A 19866-nucleotide genomic window follows, 5' to 3' on the forward strand; every position below is an offset into this window, starting at 1 on the left:
ACAGCATTAATGCACCTTAGGCCATGTGTACACAAAATGAGGGGCATATGTGCATGACACTTTAAAGTGGGCTAAATGCTTTTGCACCACTTTAATGGTGTTAGTGGTTGCATGCCTCAGTGGCGTATTACACATTAATTCCAGCCGCTGTCAGGAATTCAGCGTCATAATGTGCCTTAAATGACATGGGCCACAGCAAACTAAAACTCCTCCGAAGAGTTTTAGTTTGCTATCCCTACAGCCGCAGAGTGAAACATTGGGCTCCGTGCAGCTCAGGGGCCCTGAAGGAAGCCCTGCAGGCAGCCTGGGAAGACAGGCTCTGCCCAAGAAAAGCAGTGGAGCCTGATCTTTCCCATCCCCTCGGAGCCTGCCTGCCTGCCTGAGCTGTTGGGGGCGTGCTTCCCTCTGTGGCTGTGGTGCCCCCCAGGACCTCCTGAGCTGGGTGCCTGCAGGCAGGTTCCACCTGGGGCAGGCTGCCACTGCCATAGAAGGAAGCACCAGCTGTCCCCGCAGCCCAGGGACGGCTCCACCTGCTGGCAGCTCACCCTCCCCTACCTGCCAGAGAGGCAGGTAATTCAACAGGGTGTGTGCACAACGCGGGGGCTTACTTGGACCTAAATTGAAACAATGTTTTTTAAAACCCACCACTTCAATTTAGGGCCCCCATTCGATCTACACATGCCCTTAGTGCCTCTAAACATGTGTTAAGGCACTGTAGCTATTCACACATAAATTTGATATTGATGGTTTTGTAGGTGTCAAAGGTAAGTGTGACTAGCCTAAAATTGCCATGTTAAGGCGCATTAAGGGAGTGCACATGTGGATGCATGCCCTTAATGCACTTTAAAACAGGCTAAAGCACCTTAAATCGGTATGTATAGATTGTGGTGTCCAAATGAACTCAGCAGGTAGATTATTCTGTTGAGCTCTAGCATCCCCTACAGATGTGGATTGACTTTAATATGAACAATTGATACTAAACATATCTAAGAGTCATATTACATTTATTTAGGTATCTAAATAGATAACTAAGTTTTTCATACTCAGATGATCTCAAGCAATTTAAAAATAATATCAGACATCATAATATCAATAATATCAGACACCCTGCAATGTACATGCTACTTCCTAAAAGTCCCAGCAGATCTAGAGAAAGGCAAGGCAACTCTAGACAACTAAGGCAACTAAGCTTGAAAATTTGGTGTAAGTCCATAAACCATATTTGTACAGTGTGGAAAAATGCAAACAAGTGAAAACCAGTCATTCAAAGATTTTGTTTAAATCTGTTATTAATGCAATATGTAATTCACATTCATATAAGTGTTACTAATAACAAATTGAAATGTAATTTATTGTATACTATTTGTTTATGGACATTAAGCTATTATTTATGTTAATTTTTCAGGATACCATCTGTAAGAGAACACAACTAAATAAGATCTGATCTTATAAATTAATGGTCTTGTTACATTTCTTGCAATGAGGCAGTCTATTACTGAATTGAAATGTATAGCTCATTAATCCTTTTTAGTGGTGATATGGCATTGCCAGTTCTGCAGTGTCATTCATTTCTCTGCTATAAATTTTGAAGTTTTCACATGAAATCTTTAGCCCTGATCCAGCTTCCATGCCTCTGGTTAAAGAAATAGAGTAATGTTAAGGAGTTCTAAAAAGCTTTGTAACACCTTTTTTATTTGGGCAGGCTTTGGGCAGGTGGGGTTAAGTTTGGGGCACTGCTTAGGGCATTTATTGCTTATTATGTATTAGTGTACTTTGTATTTTATCTGTTTTTATATTTTCTCTATTTTAATTATAAGCCCCTCTACCAATCTTTTTTTTTTTTTTTTTTTTACAGCAGGGTGAAGGGGCAGGAAGGATAAGGGAGGAAAAGGCATCATATAAATCTAATAAACAAGCAAACACATGATTCCATTCCAGCCAAGGAAGAATTTGACCAACACAGGCACTGTAGGGGATAACCATTGGGTTCTCCTTCTGAGGACAGTATCCCAAGTTCTGGCATAGGTGTTATTTTAATGGAGGATGAGACATACCAGGAGGAGAACTGAAACTCACAGAGGGTTAAGCACCCCAGGGGTTTCTCCAGATGCAAGAACAGCTTAGGACTGTGAAGACAGAAATCTGTTTTAATGTCCCTTTAAAGATACCATCCTTTAAAGGATGCCTTTAAAGGATGGCATCTTACCTTAGAATCCTAAAAATCCACCTGCCTTGTACACATGGTCCACAGGGCAAACTACACTGAATAACACTTAAGTGCTATTAAAAAAATCATTGCCCTTCTCTAGGTCAGCTGGGATTTTCAGGAAGTAGGACAGAATGGAGACTCAGCATGTAAATCACAGAGTATTTGTGCTATCGATACTATTTTTAAATTGCTTGAGATCATTCAAGTGAGAAAATCATTTCTGGGGAAATTTGGAACCTTAGCCTCTCTAAAGAAACCTGATGCCCTGGATAACTGGGCTCTTCATTTACTACTACTATAATTCTATAAACACATTGCATAAAAGGCTATGTCTATCCCCTGCTAAAGGTGCTCCTGGACAACTGTTAATTGCACAGCCTTAAAATAGACTATTTTCCTAACCACCTATTAATCAGGAATTGGCATATTATCAGCTCTCAGCCATAACTTTGGAATGAATCTCATGAGTAAGGTTTTTAAAGGATTCTCAAAAATTTTTCTCCCTGTGTCTAATCCTAATTTCATGTGGAGCAAGGGATGGGGGCACTTTCAGAGAAAGTGCCTGAAGGACAATCTTGGCTATAGTATATAGGAATTTTTTCTAATACCACTTACTTAGTGTAACCTGGCCTGTTTTGAAGGCAAAACATTTTTTTAAATATATTTTTGTGAACTCCAAGAACAAGTCTTCTTTAGCAAGAACCATTTATCAGATCTTAAGAAGGACTTCACAGATATCAGAGAAACCATCCCCACGTGTTCTGCATTTTGATAGGAGAACTTAAGATAAAAAGCCCCTATGAACTCCCAAGAAAACTCTCCAACACTGTGCAGATTCATTTAGTTTTGAATGAGGATTGCTGAAGTAAGAACCTAATTTGCATGTTGTCATTTCTTTTATGGACAGCAGAGGCCACTATTGGCATTATACAGAAGCAACCACTGAAATGAAACTCAACTAGAACAGACCTATACAAGATGGATGAAAGAGAGCAAAAGACAAACAGTATTTAGCATTTGCCTCTCATCCAATGTTACCTTGCAGGCAGTTATTCCTGTAAGGCTCCTGCACTGCAGACTGGATCAGCTTTGTAAGGCTCAGGCAAACTGCACCCTATAGATGTGCACTGACCCAGTTACTACTAATCAAGGCAAGCTGACTCCTAGCCATGTCCCTAATTGGTTTTGGAGCTTCAGTTAAGGAACTTGTCTAGCACTTGAGCCTTGCTGTGTGACACACTGACCTTCAGTCTCTGATCAGCTCCTGTCCCAGCAACATTTCTAGCTTTCCTAGTTCCTGACCCCATGTGAATGGTGCTCTGGGGTAGACTGCCTATATCAGGCTAATCTTGCTCCCTCAGCTAGCCACTTTCCCCATTTTGGCTCCCGAGCTTGTGCCTTTCTTCCCTGGCATGCAGACATGACTCCCACAGCTAGTCTTCCCCAGCTTGTCTACTCTGGTGCCAGTCTTCCCCGGCCTTCCCTGGCTTGTTTGCCCTGGTGCCGGTCTTCCACAGCACACAGGCATGGCTACCCTCACTAATGTTCCCAGCTTGCCTGCCTCCAGCTGTTTGCCAGCTTTCTTTTAAAGCCAAATCGCTGCTTCCGGCCAAACTGGAAGCAGCTGATTGCTCCCCCACATGCAGCCAGCACACTCTTTTAAAGCATGCTGGAGGCTACACAGAACTCATCCACTGCTTTTCTGATGCTGCTGAAGCATCCTCCAGCCAGTGAGCAGCTCTCACGGGCCTTTCTAGGCCCTCCACTTTCTTCTCGGGGTCCAGCAGTTTATTCTACTGGAGCATGGGAGGTGCGCTCCCACATCCCCCCTTCAGATTGCTCCTGGATTTCAGCCTATATATTTTTCCTGCAAATCTGTTTCCTGGCTCCTGACCCTGGTTTGCTTACTCTTGGACTTTGTCCTGTGGATTTCCTTCAGATTTCATATTTAGATTTCTGATTTCAGGCTCTTGACCCTGACTTGGCATTCTTGTTCCAGACTTGCGGCTTCTCCTCCTTACCCTGCAGCTGCCATCTCCACATCTGCCCCTTCCCACCAGGCTGGCCAGCCTGGAGGACTGTGACAATTTTGAAGTTGAGGCTGATGACAATAAAGAAAAAGGAATTTCTTTTTTTTCATAAGGCTCAATAGAAGAGGGAATTGGAAGTTAAGGGCTGTCAGTGACTCATGAACAACTAGCTAAATTAAATTTATAGAAGACTAGAAAACCTGGATATTTATAGGGAGAAGTAACAGCTAGTGGGCAGATAATCCTAGTAATAATTCATAATACTTGGTGTTTTCCTTATATTGTTCATCCTTGAATCTCAAAACACTTTCCAAACAAGAGTTAGTCCAGAGAAATGGATATTTTCTAATGAAAATATTGAAGGGCACAGATTAAGTAATTTATTTCAAATTCTACAGCAAAATCAGGATTTTCCTCCGTAAGACTTTATAGTAAATTTCAAAACGGTAATCACAAGTATTTTTTTTTTTGTATCCTAATTCTAAAAGCAATGTCATCCAGGCTGTACGGGAATATACTTACTCAAGCATACTGAATCTCAAATATAAAATATTCTGAACAGACTATTTATCTGCTGGCTAGCTTTGTAAAGTTCAGTCTAAATAATCCATTAAACACAATAAAAATAATACATTATTCCAGTATGTATTATTCACTTCTAATTATTTCCCTGGCTCTGCAAGGACAGAGCTGTAAATAGACCCAAGACCACTGTGAGCATAAGTGCCTACAGACATTGAGGGCCTTGCTCTAACCCATGGTGCTTTGCATAAAGTGCTATGAGTTAGAGCTCCCCCCCACAACCCAACAGATATTCATCTGTTGGATTAGGAAGGTAGGGGGAAGGGCTGGAGTCTGCCTGCACTGGCCCTGAGCAACAATCAGGAGTGCTCCATCAGCCTCTGAGGAGGCTACGAAACAGCCTCTTTCCCTAGCCCCCACCTCCAGCACTGGTGCTACCTGCAGGGGGAGAGAGGTGGGGCTGCGAGGCTAGGGGTCCTCCTGAGAGGTGAGGGGAGGCTCCCTCAGCTCTTGCCATTCAGCTCTGTGCTGGCTGCTCCCTCCCCTTTCCCTTCCCTTCCCCACTGACAGCCCCCAGGTTGGGGCTGAACTGGAGCTTGCTAGCTTGAGCACCAGCCCAGCTCTATCCCTGTTTAAAAAATTAACCCTGGAGAGAACACAAGTTCTCTAAGGTGCTCTGCTTTAGAGTGCCTTAATCTATTACCTCATTTGACCAGGATTAATTTTTCATGTGATTGGCCATTTTAAAAGCACTCTGCAGCAGTGCACATGTGTTATGTTACAGCTGTAGAGTGCTTTCAGGGGCCCAATCACATGAAAAATGTTACTTGTATAAGCACCCTAAGATCACTAAAGGCAGGCAAGAGACAAATTAAATCACCATTTACATCATACCTATGGCCAGGAACCCTTGTGTCATTGGGAGATGATAATGCAGCCTGCAAGCTTTAGTATCAGTAGCAGTAAAGCTCATGTGGCATCTGCAGAACGTGTTCTTTATTTCTGTTGGTAGATCCTATGTTCTCTGTCCCCCACACAGGACACTGTGGGTGAGTCTACACAAGATGCTACTGTGCAGTAGCAACGAGCTACTGTGAAGTAGCTCATTGCTATCATGCAGTAGCACTAACTGTGATGTGATGCTGCTGTGCAGTAGTAACGAGTTACTGTGTACTCGTTACTGTGTAACCACTGCACAGTATGCCGTTTGTGTGCCCCCATTTGGGGATTTCACCTTACCAGTACCTAGGTCCAGTTCTATATATTAAGGAGATTTCTCCTTATGCAGATATCACCCTGTCTCACAGAAGAGACATCAGCAGCCTCAGTGGCACTATCACCCTTACCAAGGACCCCTTGGAGAAACCTTAAGAAGTCAAACTCTAGACAGAGGTGCCAAACAGTAGATAGGTCCATGTAGTATGTGGACTGGATGACAAAGGCCAAGGCTTTATTACGTTGGGTAATAGGAGGTATTTTACCATAAGAAAGGATGATTTAATCTTGAACAACATATTAGCCTACTGAAAAAGAAAGATTTTTAAAAGCCCAGAGATGCATAAAAGACTGACATTTAATCTTGATCTAACAGCATGTTCTCATACTTCTATCATCCACACTTTAAAAAGAAGACTCAGTTCTTGAGGCCTCTTAAGGTTCCACATGTGTGCTGTTCCCTGTCTCTCCCATAGGCACAGACCCACACCTGTGCTACCCTCAGGGCAGGCACCTGCAGTTCATCTCATGTTTGGACTGCATCACCAGGATACGAACAGTCAACTTTGTCTGGCTTTTTCTCTACAATCCTCTCCTGCAGGTTGTGACCAGTAAAAAACTGCTGAGATTTAGGAAAGCTTTTTCAAAACAAGTATGATTTCTTTATCCCTGGGAATATCCCAGGTAGAGAAACAATAGCAAAAGCTTAAGCATGTATTGTCTCTGTACGATTTGCTCTTTCCTTGCCAATTGTAAATAGGCTTACAAAACATAGTAGAGGCAGACTGCTCATGCAGGCTCTATTACTCATTCTGATTCTGCAGCTAGAGCACTTTCCACTCTTACCTCAAAGACTGCACCTAGCCATCCCACATACTCTTGGGTCAAGATTTTAATGCTTCCTAGTTCATCTTGCTATCTTCTACCTAGTCAAAACTAGGCTTATACATGTCTTCCAGAGGTGTTTACAGTCCTCCCCACAAGTGGTTTCAGGCCTTGCCTATTACATATCTGCATTGAAGTTAGGCCCTGTTTGGTTCGTGTGTTAATATTTATGAATTAATACCATGCTAATCACCAATCCCACAAACTTTACAGGGCCCAAATATTCCATTTCAGTGTTTGTCACATGTTTATGTCACTGTTTGAGGCTCAACCAGGCTCAACTGGTCCCTCCACAGACTTGTCAGGCTTTTGATGGGAACAAAATTGCTCTTAAAACCAGATTTTTAAGAGTAATCTCCCTGTGGTTGTCAATAAGTAAGCCACACATACTGTCTCACCAGGTATTAACTATCAGCCATATGGGAGTCTAAAAGGTCTGGATACAATGTGATTAGTTCTTTGTTTTGTGCTGTGGTGCCTGGTCATAGACTCCTGTTGCCTTTTGCATAGAAGACTGGTAACCCCCACCAGTACTCCACTCCACTAGTCACTTTATACAATTCTTAAATCTTTCTTCAGTAACTTTTCTCAACCAGTTAAAGCCAGGATAAGAACTGCTTCCCAAGAGTGAGGCTTCCTTAGACTTGTTTACCTGCCTGACAATTTGCATTAATTATCCCCTCAGCGTTGCCAGGACTTCACCTAACACTTAACGCTACTACCATCTCTTTTTAAAAAATGTATCATGCATCCAGATGCAATGGGGTTAAAGAAATCATTTAAAAGACTAAATGGGAGCAAAAGGTTTCTAGATTGAGAGATCCTTATTTTCGCTTTGAACATGCATGACCTTTGTTGTGACAACCTCCATGGCTCCATAAGAAGCTACCGATAATCTGAAAAGCAGCAAATTATTTCCGTCCTTACTTATTTAAATTAAAAGGCCTGCAGACAAGAATTTATTAAGAAAAGAATCACAATATTTGCTTAAGCATTTAGTTGCAGCATGCCACTTGGATAAATGGTTTGAATGTGGGTTTACCCTTCCATTTAAGATTTTTTAATTCTCTGTTCTCAGGGCTTAATACTGATTCAGTGTCACATTTTCAGGGTTTTTTTCTCTCTAGGACATGCCATTTCTGAATTCAGCAACAAATGGAATTTAACTCTTTTTAAAAACTAGCTTAGATGAATCACCATTTCTTGAATTCAGAAGCTACATTTCAGAGCCTGTTTTCTGTACTTATGGGTGAATAAAAACTTCCTTTTCCCCTAACACCCTGATACCAATACGGAGTAGCTACGCCCCTTCATCTGGTCCCCTCATCATCACACTATTAACTGAGGTCATACTTGTCACAACCCAGTGATTTTGGTGCCTCGGCACTATGGAATTTTCTTGTCACATGAGAGCCTCTTGCACAGCGAGGGTTTTTGCTGCATAAAGAACCCGCGTGCAGGAGAGAGTTCCCGCCAATTTGCAGCTGTTTTTGCAGGGTGCATTTTTCCTTTGCAGCACAGAAGTGCACGGTGCAAAGAGTTCCCGCTATTCGAATGCAAATTTGTGTCCCGCTATTGGCTAGTGCTAAATTATTCACAAGTGGCGGCTGGTAATTGGCTTGCTGGCCGTTTAAAAATTCGTGTGACTTCCGCCCAAGTCGAAGAACTTTGAGCACGCTGCAGAGTGCCTCTAAAGAGATCTGACTTGCGGCTAGCTGGTCGATAGACTGATCACCTATCGATCCTTCTTCCTGTCGCCGAGCACAATCCCAGACGTACCCTTTTCCCGCCGGCTTAAGTTATGGACCGATTTGCTAGCTTTGGCCTCGCCAGCTGGAACAACTTACATTGTTGTTCAGATGGCCGGACCGTATCTGTCGCAACCACCCGTGATGTAAGTAAAGTTTTTACCACCATTAAACCTTGTCTGCCTCTCCATTCACCAGCCTGCCCTGACGAACGAGCAATTTCTAAATCACCTCGAGTCGGCTTCGGCCGTCCGAGACATGGCGACGAGGATGGGATCTAAGGGCACGGTGATGGAGATGAACTTGATCGGGTGCTGCCCCTGGCGCACCGGGACTCGCCGTGTAGAGAATGCAAATGATCTATGGGCGCATATCGCTTACCACCAGGCGATAGAAGGGGATGAAAGAAATATTGATGGCTACTTCTCCGTAAAAAGAGAAGAAGCCGTAGTGAAAGAATGGAGAACAAGGCTATCCCTTGGGGAGTTCGGATGCATAATGGGGAGCGAGCGGGTTTATTATCAGCCCCCGGAGGAAACATCAACCATAACCCTAGCCGGGGTGAAGGTGCGGAAAGCAGAAAGGCTGACCCCCGCTCAGGAGTTCGCCCAATGCACCCGATACTTAAAGGAGGGGGGGAACCCACCCCCGCGCACTGGTTCAACTGTCTGGATTTGGTGCCTGAGTTGCGGGGCCATGAGCTCCTCGTTCAGCTACGGGAGGATTTGGAAACTAAGGGCCGTCACAAGCCGAAGTGGGGTCTAATTAAATGGAAAAAGGGAAAGATGATAAATGTGCTGTTCCGTGCAGTAACGGGCCTACTAAGGGACTACGCGAATTTGGAGGCTCAGATGCATACTGCGGGTAAGGAGTCGCTGGAGCAGACAGCAAAGGGCTCCGGAGCAGCGTTTATTAACAGTGCCAGCCGCATGATGCTGTTAGCAGAAAATGGCGCCGAAAGAAGCGCGAGCCATCCGGGGAACCCGGAAAAGAGGGGCGGAGTTTCGGAAGACCCGGCGGGGATCCACCTAGTGACTCCACCCCCTGAGGTGATATCGTTCCCAACGGCCACGCCTCCTTTCCACGGGGAGGGGGCAATGGGAGGAGGGATATACCCAAAGCTCCCAGATACAGAATTTAACCCTCTCTCTGCCGTAGCTCACCCGATAGCTGTGACGAAGCATGTTGAGGATGAAGAAGGTACCACGCGTACCACTGTTATTTCACGCACACGCACCAGACCAGAGATTCAAAAGCTTTGCAAAGAATCTAAAATAAGGCTGGGAGAAACCTTGGCCATGTGGTTAGGAAGACTGATAGTGGAATTTGGATCTGACACTGGATAAGGAAGAAGCGAGTGCCCTGACACGACAAGCGGTGTGGAGCGGAGGGCGCGCTACTGATTTGAATGTGGTCACGGACAGTGCCCACTGGCCCATCCCGCTCCCGGCGCTTGTGGTAGGACAGGTAACCCACAAATTTCACACCTGGCACGAGGGTTGCCCGCAGAAGGCTACTGCAGAACAACTTCTTCTGGCTATAGTTGGAGTGTCGTATCTCTCATGGAGCCCAAGAACAAATCCAATGGGACTGACAGCAGTCCAGCGTAAAGAGAGATGGGCTCATCGTCACCTATCGGACCCCGGGGCAATTCCAACGCCCTTGGAAGCTATAGATGCCTGTGTGGAGGTATACGGAGGAGCGAATGCTGTTACACTCCGACTCTTCTTGAACCCGATGGCAGGTCAACCAGTGGGAAATCTTTTAGGCCATCTCCCACGATTGCAGGCACTTATGAAGCAAGGTGATGAAGCTTCTAATTACATAAGGGATCGACCTTCAGCGTACCTAACTGCAACATTGAGGCCTAGGCGTCAAGGGTATACCCCTCGGCAAGAGCCATGGGGGTCACCTCCAAGGACCCCAAAAGAAAGAACCCCAAAGGAAAGAACTCTGAAGGAAAGAACTATGTTCGGATTTCTTCTCACTTACTCTGGACTAACAAAGGCTCAATTGAGACTTTTGGGAGACAAGGCCCAGGCCAGTATGGCTGAAGCATTGGGATTTAATTTCAAGGACTCGCCAAAAAACGAGTAACGGCCGTCGGCTCTGCCGGCAGCCTTCACCAATTCAAACCCGATCCTACTGATTCTCGTCCATACACTGAACTCACTGTTTACAACCCTACCGATCCGGATGACCAACAACAGGTATTCTTCCTTCTCGATACTGGAGCTCAGACCAATGTGATTATCTCAATGATACCTCATCAAAAGACCACCAAGACGATCAAGGTACAAGGGCTTAACGCTATCTCTGTCACAACAAAGGTCAAGTTTTGGGTTCAGGATCATTGATATCCCCTAGAGGCTGTTCTAGGGGGCATCAACATTTTAGGAATCCCGGGGATAAAAGCGCTTGACCTTAAAGAACAAGTGCTATGGGCATTACCCATTATTATCCCAGAACAGGACTGGCATCGACCAACGCTTCGTAACACTTCCACCTGGCGATATCGGCCAATCCCAACTAAGGATTCTCTAAAACAGTCCCTTACTGACCTTCTGCAGCGACTTGAGCGACGAGGCTGTATTAAGACCGTAACAGCCAGCACCTACCTATCATCAGGATGGGGAGTTGCGAAACCTGGGAAGCCTAATGAAGCCCGGTTGGTTGTGGACTATAGAGAAGTCAACAAAAGGTGTCAGGTGCTTCAACAACCTAATCCGTCTACTCTGCCACAGTGTATGTTTGAGATGGCACAGTTCCAGCAAAGTCAGTGGGTCGGAGTCACATTGGATCTGAAAAATATGTTCTTTTCCATCCCAATAACTGACCCGGAAGGAATACTAAATATGTGTATTGATGGCATCATGTACAGGTGGACAGTTTGTCCGCAAGGATATCGCAACGCTCAATCGTTAGCCACTGGTGCCATGAATAACACCCTGAAGAATTTTCGAGCTTCATACTCTCTTCCCCCAGAAAAAGAATTAAAAATTTGGAGTTATGTGGATGATATTGCCATCATGGGTTGCGATAGTTCTGTAGTTGCCAGTGTAGTAAACCAACTAGTTGCTCACCTTCAAAGTGAGGGATGGACAATCAACGAGGAAAAGTCAAGCTTACATCCTGTAGATGACATTACATTCCTTGGCACTCAATACACTGGTTCCATCCGCCACGGAGTCTCGCATGAGGGTCCTAACATCGATCCGCTAAAAACATTCCACCCTGTCACTAAGAGGCATTTTCAACAGCTTTTGGGTCATTTAAATTGGTATTGACATTATGTTGAACCCAGCGATTTGGCACTCTTTACTAAATTACAGCGATAGATTCATGACAAGTCCCGAAAGTCCACGCCTTGGACAGAAAAGGATCAGCAGAATCTGCTTCGCCTGCTAACCACGGTTAAAGGTACGTGACTCTATGCCATCGATCTGGGTGAGTCACTAACCGTAACCCTCGGGTTCACCACCAATCATGTGTGGGCTGTCGCACATAATTCTCATGATGAGCTAGTATATACAGCCCATAAGACGCTTCAAGCGGCACAACATAGATATGGAGCTGTGGGAAAAATCCTCCTCGCCGAACAATTGGTGGAGCCGTTAGCAAGGGGGCATGGGACGTTACGCGCTCCTGGTACCACATTGTTACCCTTGCTGGACGCGGGAAGAATCGACCCACATTTTCAAGGGGAGTCTAAGACCTGGAATACGCTAGTACTTACCCACCATTATAATTGGCACTGTTGGAGGTTGGAAGACACGGTACCTGATCCAAGCCCAGAAGATGAAGAAAAGGTTCCTACACTGTATGGAACTTCAGCCCTAGCATGGATGGCCTCAGATGGAACCTCCTGACATGAAGGAGGCTATGGATACTACTGTAAAGCTTGTCACAATAAGGAAATATTCCAAGCCGACCCAGATGATAATTCGTCCCAAAAATGTGAATTATTAGGATTCCTAAAGGTACTAGAGCATTGTTTGACACATCATGACGATACACTCCCCGTTCCAATTATCGCCATTGATTCACAGTATATCTATAAAATTCTTACTGGCATAGCTTTTCCCACTGAACACTTGGATGATTGGCAAGACATCTGGAGGACGTTAACTAGATTTGTATGCCTTCCGTTAGTTAGGCACACTAAGTCCCACCGTCCGGATACTGATCCAGTACATGAGGTTATTGATAAGCTTTTGGAAGATCCACTCCGGACTGACGTGGTTTTGCCTATCACATATGCTTCCGGTCCTGAAGTAAATCCATTCCTCGCATGGCTTCACAAAAATTGGGGTCACCCAGGACCATGGGCTTGTCATCAACGTTGGTGCTGAACCATTACAGAGCCGGCCTCATATGGAGCTCGGCGTGATTGGGAAAAGGTAGCCCAGGCTTGTGAGATATGTGCGAAAGAGAAGTGTCATAAAACCAAACATCAGATTGGAGCTTTCGATTCTTCACAGTTTCAGGCAGGAAAAGTTTGGCAGGTGGATCTGCTAGGACCCCTCCCAGGGTCTAAACCACAAAATAAAGGACTAGTTGTGGTTGATTTGGGGACCAGGCAGTTGCAGGTTGTCCCCCTACGGAAGAGTAATGCTGCTGTGGTCATTTCTGCTTTGACTGCTGTATTTGCCGCCTGGCAACCTCCTCATGAAATTCAGTCTGATGGAAGACCTCCGTTTAACTCTAATGCTCTGGATAAATTTGCTTGTCTTCACAATGTAGCATGGCATCTTCATTTGCCGTACCACCCGCAGTCCAACGGTGTTGTGGAAAGACACATAGGTCTGTACAAAGAGCAACTTCGCCTTAGAGGAGGAGGGACGTTTAAAAACTGGACTAAACTTAATCATGATGTCCTTATTTCACTAAACACTGCTAAACCGTTATGGGACGAAGCTAATGTCCAGAAACCCCCACCTTGGAAACCCAAGTTCCTGCCAGAGGAGTTAGTATGGATCTCAATACCTCACCCTCATCAGTCTCATCCACAAGTTCACAAAGGAACCGTTCAGCAGTCGGGACAATATCCCAATACCTATTCTGTCCAATTGGAAGAGAAGCCCGATCGTCCTTCTATTATCGTTCATCACAACTGGATGACTCGCTGTTCCGACATTCACCCAGTATCCTTACAGTGAAACCCATTATGATTCTTTCTTGTTTTGTTTTGTGTTGTTATTCTGTTTTCTTTACAGGTTTGACCCCAGCAAAAGCGGTAATCCACAACCACCTGATTATAAGACCAGACTGCAGTCCATTCGAAGCCAAAGAATGATGGTTGTGAGGGAGGCACTGAGACGGCAAAAGCCCATTTGCTCAGGACTTGTTATGACACTATTTTTCATTTTGTTAAGTGTTTACTGACATTGTCTGTTATAGGAGAAGACGGACCGAAGCGGATGTTCTCCAATCAGACGATGATCAACAGTTGTTATTATGTGTTCAAGGTTATTATATGTTGTAATTTGTCTAAAAGACCGGTCTATCAAGTTATTTGCTTATGTATTTATATATATATAGATATCGGTTGTAAAGGCTTTGCCAAGTCAGTGAATCCTCTAACAAAGATGCCGTACGATGTGCTCATGTGTCTAAAATTCCAGTTGTGCTGTCGGCAAGGGGGCATGTCACAACCCAGTGATTTTGGTGCCTCGGCACTATGGAATTTTCTTGTCACATGAGAGCCTCTTGCACAGTGAGGGTTTTTGCTGCATAAAGAACCCGTGTGCAGGAGAGAGTTCCTGCCAATTTGCAGCTGTTTTTGCAGGGTGCATTTTTCCTTTGCAGCACAGAAGTACACGGTGCAAAGAGTTCCCGCTATTCGAATGCAAATTTGTGTCCCGCTATTGGCTAGTGCTAAATTATTCACACGTGGCGGCTGGTAATTGGCTTGCTGGCCGTTTAAAAATTCGTGTGACTTCCGCCCAAGTCGAAGAACTTTGAGCATGCTGCAGAGTGCCTCTATAGAGATCTGACTTGCGGCTAGCTGGTCGATAGACTGATCATCTATCGATCCTTCCTCCCATCGCCGAGCGCAATCCCAGACATACCCTTTTCCCACCGGCTTAAGTTACGGACAGATTTGCTGGCTTTGGCCTTGCCAGCTGGAACAACTTACATTGTTGTTCAGATGGCCGGACCGTTTCCGTCGCAACCACCCGTGACGTAAGTAAAGTTTTTACCACCATTAAACCTTGTCTGCCTCTCCATTCACCAGCCCGCCCTGACGAACGAGCAATTTCTAAATCACCTCGAGTCGGCTTCGGCCGTCCGAGACAATACTGTGTAAACACAAGCTGTGATTGATATATGGATGGGATCAAGTTCCAGTTTTCCCCAATGAATGTAGTGCTGTAACTAGAAACAAGGCACTCCTGAGTGTATATTAACTGAGGTGTATGGAGAGGCATGAAGCTTTAGACTGGATCATTTCTGAACCATCTAAGCAGTATATTAATGGGCCATTAATATATGCTCCAAACTATGTACAACTTTTATTCATAGCATGAAATAAATTAATGCATTGAAATTCTACTAGTAAATCATGTTATCTTTTTTAAAGAAGAGAATAAACAGCTATAATGTACTGAGCACCAAGAAAAGATCCTACACTGGAATTTTGGAAAATGAATTTATATTTGACTTAAAATAACAGCAAACAGGCCAGCTCATCTCCCCACTCCAGCATAGGCCATTGTATCTTTGGGAATATTCACCAGCAGGAAGGTGTTTTCATTGACTACCCATCCTATGGCCTCTATCAGATTTAACTTTCTGGAATTAGGGCACTGGAGAAGATATCCTGAAAAAGGGATCCAGACATCTCTCAAATGACTTAGCCACCCGGGCCATGCATTTGAGAGACCACACTAACAGGCTGGATGCCCCTGGGAGAGCAGAAATTAAAAGCACTTTAGCCGGTGGCATTGTGCTCTATGTTATGCCATCAAGTCAGCAAAAGCCATGCCAAATCCTATCTTTAATGGTCACAACAGTCCTCGTGTATTTTATAAGTTCGTTGCGTAGAACTGTGCCAAAGATATAAAGACTGGAAAAAGCATAGTGTTATACATGTCTGCATTTTGGTTGAAAACTAGGTGTCACTAGTGATTTAGAAATGGCAGCAGTAGTTTCATTCGTTGTTTCTTATTATACATCTAATCACTCATTTTGTGCAGCATACAAGGAAAAACCTGCAGATTTGGGGTATGGGAGTCATTTTTAAACATCTTAGGCCAAATTTTGCTTTCAGTTTCAGTGATGTAAATCAAGAACATCTGCATTGGTTAATATAAACTGAATTGAAAGTGGAGTTTGTCTCTCTCTTCTTGTTAGAACTGCGGGCTGAAAAGGTATTATACTTCCAAGAGCATCTTTGAACCCTAAATGGCTTTCTTTCAATACAGACACAGCTAATTACACCTGCACTCATGTAATTAAAGATAGTATCGTAATGCATGTGCACAATGAAGCTGAATTGAGGTTAAAGGGAGCCTAAATTCTGCTGTTTCCTAACTTTTAAGTGCTTGAATTCACAACTTGAATAACGTTCTTTTACCGACTTTGCAACTTTAATAATATTCTTTTACCGTAGAATTTCTGACATTTACTACTGTGTGTGCGTGCGTGCGTGTTTTCAAAAAAAGTGAATAGAAAAAAATCCATTACATAGTATCATATTGTCACCTACATTCTTCTTTAGATTGGAGGATTGGACACAGTCTCCTCATGCCCTTCCCTGCCTCAAGCTATCCTACTCTACCAAGTCTCTACCGAATGATTGCATCTACACATGCATTTGATTCGGGACCAGTTTATTCACAAGTAAACTACCCACAAGTAAACTACTTATGAGCAAATGCTCCCGGGCAGGTGGCTACACATGGAGGGAAGTGGAAACAAATTTGCTGCTAATGGCAGCAAACTGCTCCCGGTTCCTGGGGCCCTGCAATGGGCCCCTGCCACCAACAGGGGGAGCTCTAGATTCCTCCTGGGTGCTAGCCCAGAGGCTGGCAGGGAACATCCGGCCACGAGACAGATATCCGGGGCTGGGAAATTACACCGTGCCCCGGGGGCTGCCTGCTGCCGGGGTAAGAACAATGTCCCCCTGCCCCGGCAGTAGGAAACTCCTGGTCCTGGCTCCCCAATCAGGGGAGGGGAAGGTCCCATCCCCTTCCCCAATGCACTGGTGGGGCAGCTAGCAGCTAGCTTGCTGCTAAGTGCCTCACCAGCAGATCAGGGCAGGGGGCAGGGACCTACCCCATCCCTGCAGCTCTTTCCAAGCCCCGTACCTTGATTACCTGATTGGACCACAGGGCTGGGACCTGCCCCTGACCAGGACAGTTCCCAGCACCCAGCCCACAAGCAGGGTGGAGGCTGGGGAGCTTGTTACCCACTCAGCTCTGCAAGTGTGGAGCTGGGTGGGGAACAAGCTGGAGAGCCTGGTCCCTGCTCAGCTCCACAAGCGGAAAGCTGGGTGGGGGACAAGCTGGGGAAGACTGACTGGGAACAGATTTGTCATCTACATGGGTACTATTTTGCATTTGCAGGTAGGCAATTTACTCATGATTAGTGGTTTATTGCCTAGTAACCATGTGCATGTGCAGATGCACATGCTTACTTTGCAGTAAAATATGCTACTGCACAGTAAAGCATCTTGTGTATACATGTCCATTGAGTACAAACTGATCATTTCACAATGGTTTATTGCTAGGTTGCATTTGGGCAGATTTTCATGAGCCAAATATAAATCCCTGACACAAGAGTCACCTCCTGCCACATTTCAGATCCCTTCTCCAAAATGCAGGGGAACACAAGCTTCCCAAAGGAAAGACTGCAAGAACTTGTTTACATGGGCAATGCCATGTCTTTCCCCTTCATTTTAGGAAGGATCTGAACCATTTTGGGTAAAATTTTCCAAAAATATCTTACCTATAGTACATGTAAGATTTTCAGCTCAAAGTCAGACTTTGGCAAAATTATAAGTAAACAAAAACTGGGTTTCAAAATAGGAAGTGTTGTAAGGCAACCATAATAAAAGTTAATTACCAGTCCCATCAGTAATTAAAATAGGGGGTTAGTGTCTAATTTGCATGTTCCTTCTCTTTCTCCACATTTCAGGTTTTCCAGGGAACATAAGAGATTATGGTGCTGATATCAAAGACCTATTAATATTTCACAACTTCAATGCCCTAACGAAAGGGCAGAGCCAGCCCAGGCCCAGCAGGATATAAAAGGAGACTCTATGAACAACTAGGGAGCAAGCAAATGGGGGCAGCAAACAGGGGCAGCAGTTTGCAGGCAGTTAGCTGGGCAACTTGCAAGTCAGTTTGCACTCCCCACCCAACCCCTTTTCAGGGAAGCCTTTAAGCTTGGTAAGGGAAAGCAGGGAAAAAGGAACCTCTCAGGGCCAAGGAACAGTAAACAGGCCAGTTTGCAGCTGAGTTTGCTGGGGAAGTTGTGCTTGGAAGAAGGGCAATAAGAGAGAGGAGGTAGATTAAGAGACCTAAAGAAATGGCTGGAGGATGTTGCAATACCAGAGCTACTGCCACTGCTTACACCTGTGAGTTGTCTGTCCAGGCAGGATTGCTCACCATCAAGGCTTCCACCCAGGTCCATTGGTGCTGTGGACACTGTGACTTGTAGGTTTCTTCTAGTGATGGCCAGGTGGGGGAGTACCTACTATCTGAGCGGTACCTCCTAGTGGTGTCCCTCAGGGAGCAGGCAAGAGAACTACAGGTGGAGGTGGTGAGTCTCTGAAGCATCCTTCACCATGAGGAATTCATTGATTCAGTGCTGGAGAAGACCTCCAGGACTGTGGAGGAAGGATTGCCAAAGACAGTGCTAAAGAAGAAAGAGGGTGTGGACTCTGAGGAAGGTGGAAGCTGGAAGCTTGTGACCTCTGGCATTAAATAGAAATCTTTTCATCTCTACCTGCAGCAGTTGGCCTGGAGAACAGATATGGAGCCTTAGCAACAGAGAGGCAGAACCACGTTCCATTGGTGGAGGAGGACAGGCCAGGCCAGATCCGGAGCACAGATCCAGAGCCCAGATCCAAGATGTCATGACTGGATTACCAAGACTCATCTAGCCCTATGACTACTAACCCCATGCTGCTCATTCATGTGGGCACCAATGATACTGCCAGGGAAGACCTTGAGCAGATCAAAAGTGACTACAGAGCTCTGGGTGCAAGGGTGAAGGGGACAAGGGCTCAGGTTGTATTTGTCTCAATCTTTCTGGTCAAGGAAAAGGGCCCGGCAGGAGCAGGTACATGCTGCAGATCAATGCATGACTGCACAGCTGGCGTCACCAACAGGGCTTTGACTTCTTTGACAATGGGGTGGTGTTCCAAGAAGGACTGCTAGGAAGAGATGAGATCCACCTGAAAAAGAGGGAAGAGCATCTTTACAGACAGGCTCACGAACCTAGTGAGGAGGCCTTTAAACTAGGTTTGCCGGGGGATGGAGACCAAAGCTCTAAGGTAAGTGGAAAAGTGGGTGACCTGGACAAAAAGCAAGGAAAAGTGGGCAATCGGCTAGTTACCTTAGGTACCTGTACGTGAATGCACGGAACCTGGGAAACAAGCAGGAAGAACTGGAAGGCCTCACACAGTCACAGAACTATGACATGATTGGAATAACAGAGACCGGGTGGAATAGCTCGTGTGACTGCAGCACTGTCATAGATGGGTACAAACTGTTCAGGAAGGACTGGCAGGGGCAAAGAGGAGGAGTTGCACTTCATGTAAAAGAGCCATGATTGCTCACAACTCCAGTATGAAATTGGAGATAGGCCTGTCAAAAGTCTTTGGGTTAGGGCCAGAGGAGAAAGCAACAAGGGTGATGTCATGGTGAGTGTCTGCTATAGACCACCAGACCAGCAGGATGTGGTAGATGAGGCTTTCTTCAAACAACTAGTGGAAGTTTCCGGGTCACAGGCATTGGTTCTCATGGGGGACTTCAATCACCCTGACATCTGCTGTGAGGGCAATACAGTAGTCTGGGAAGCTTCTGGGGAGTGTTGAGGACAACTTTCTGGTGCAAGTGCTGGAGTGGCTAACTTGGAGCCATGCTCTTCTTGACCTACTGTTCACGAACAGCAAAGAATTGGTGGGGAATATAGTAGGGGATGGCAACTTGGGCAGCAGCAACCACAAGATGATTGAGTTCAGGATCCTGAGGAAAGGAAGGAAGGAGAGCAGCAGGGGGTAAGATGAGATGACTTCCTGACCTTC

Source organism: Alligator mississippiensis, chromosome 5 (genome assembly GCF_030867095.1).
Source record: "Alligator mississippiensis isolate rAllMis1 chromosome 5, rAllMis1, whole genome shotgun sequence".
In the NCBI taxonomy this organism is placed as follows: Eukaryota; Metazoa; Chordata; order Crocodylia; family Alligatoridae; genus Alligator; species Alligator mississippiensis.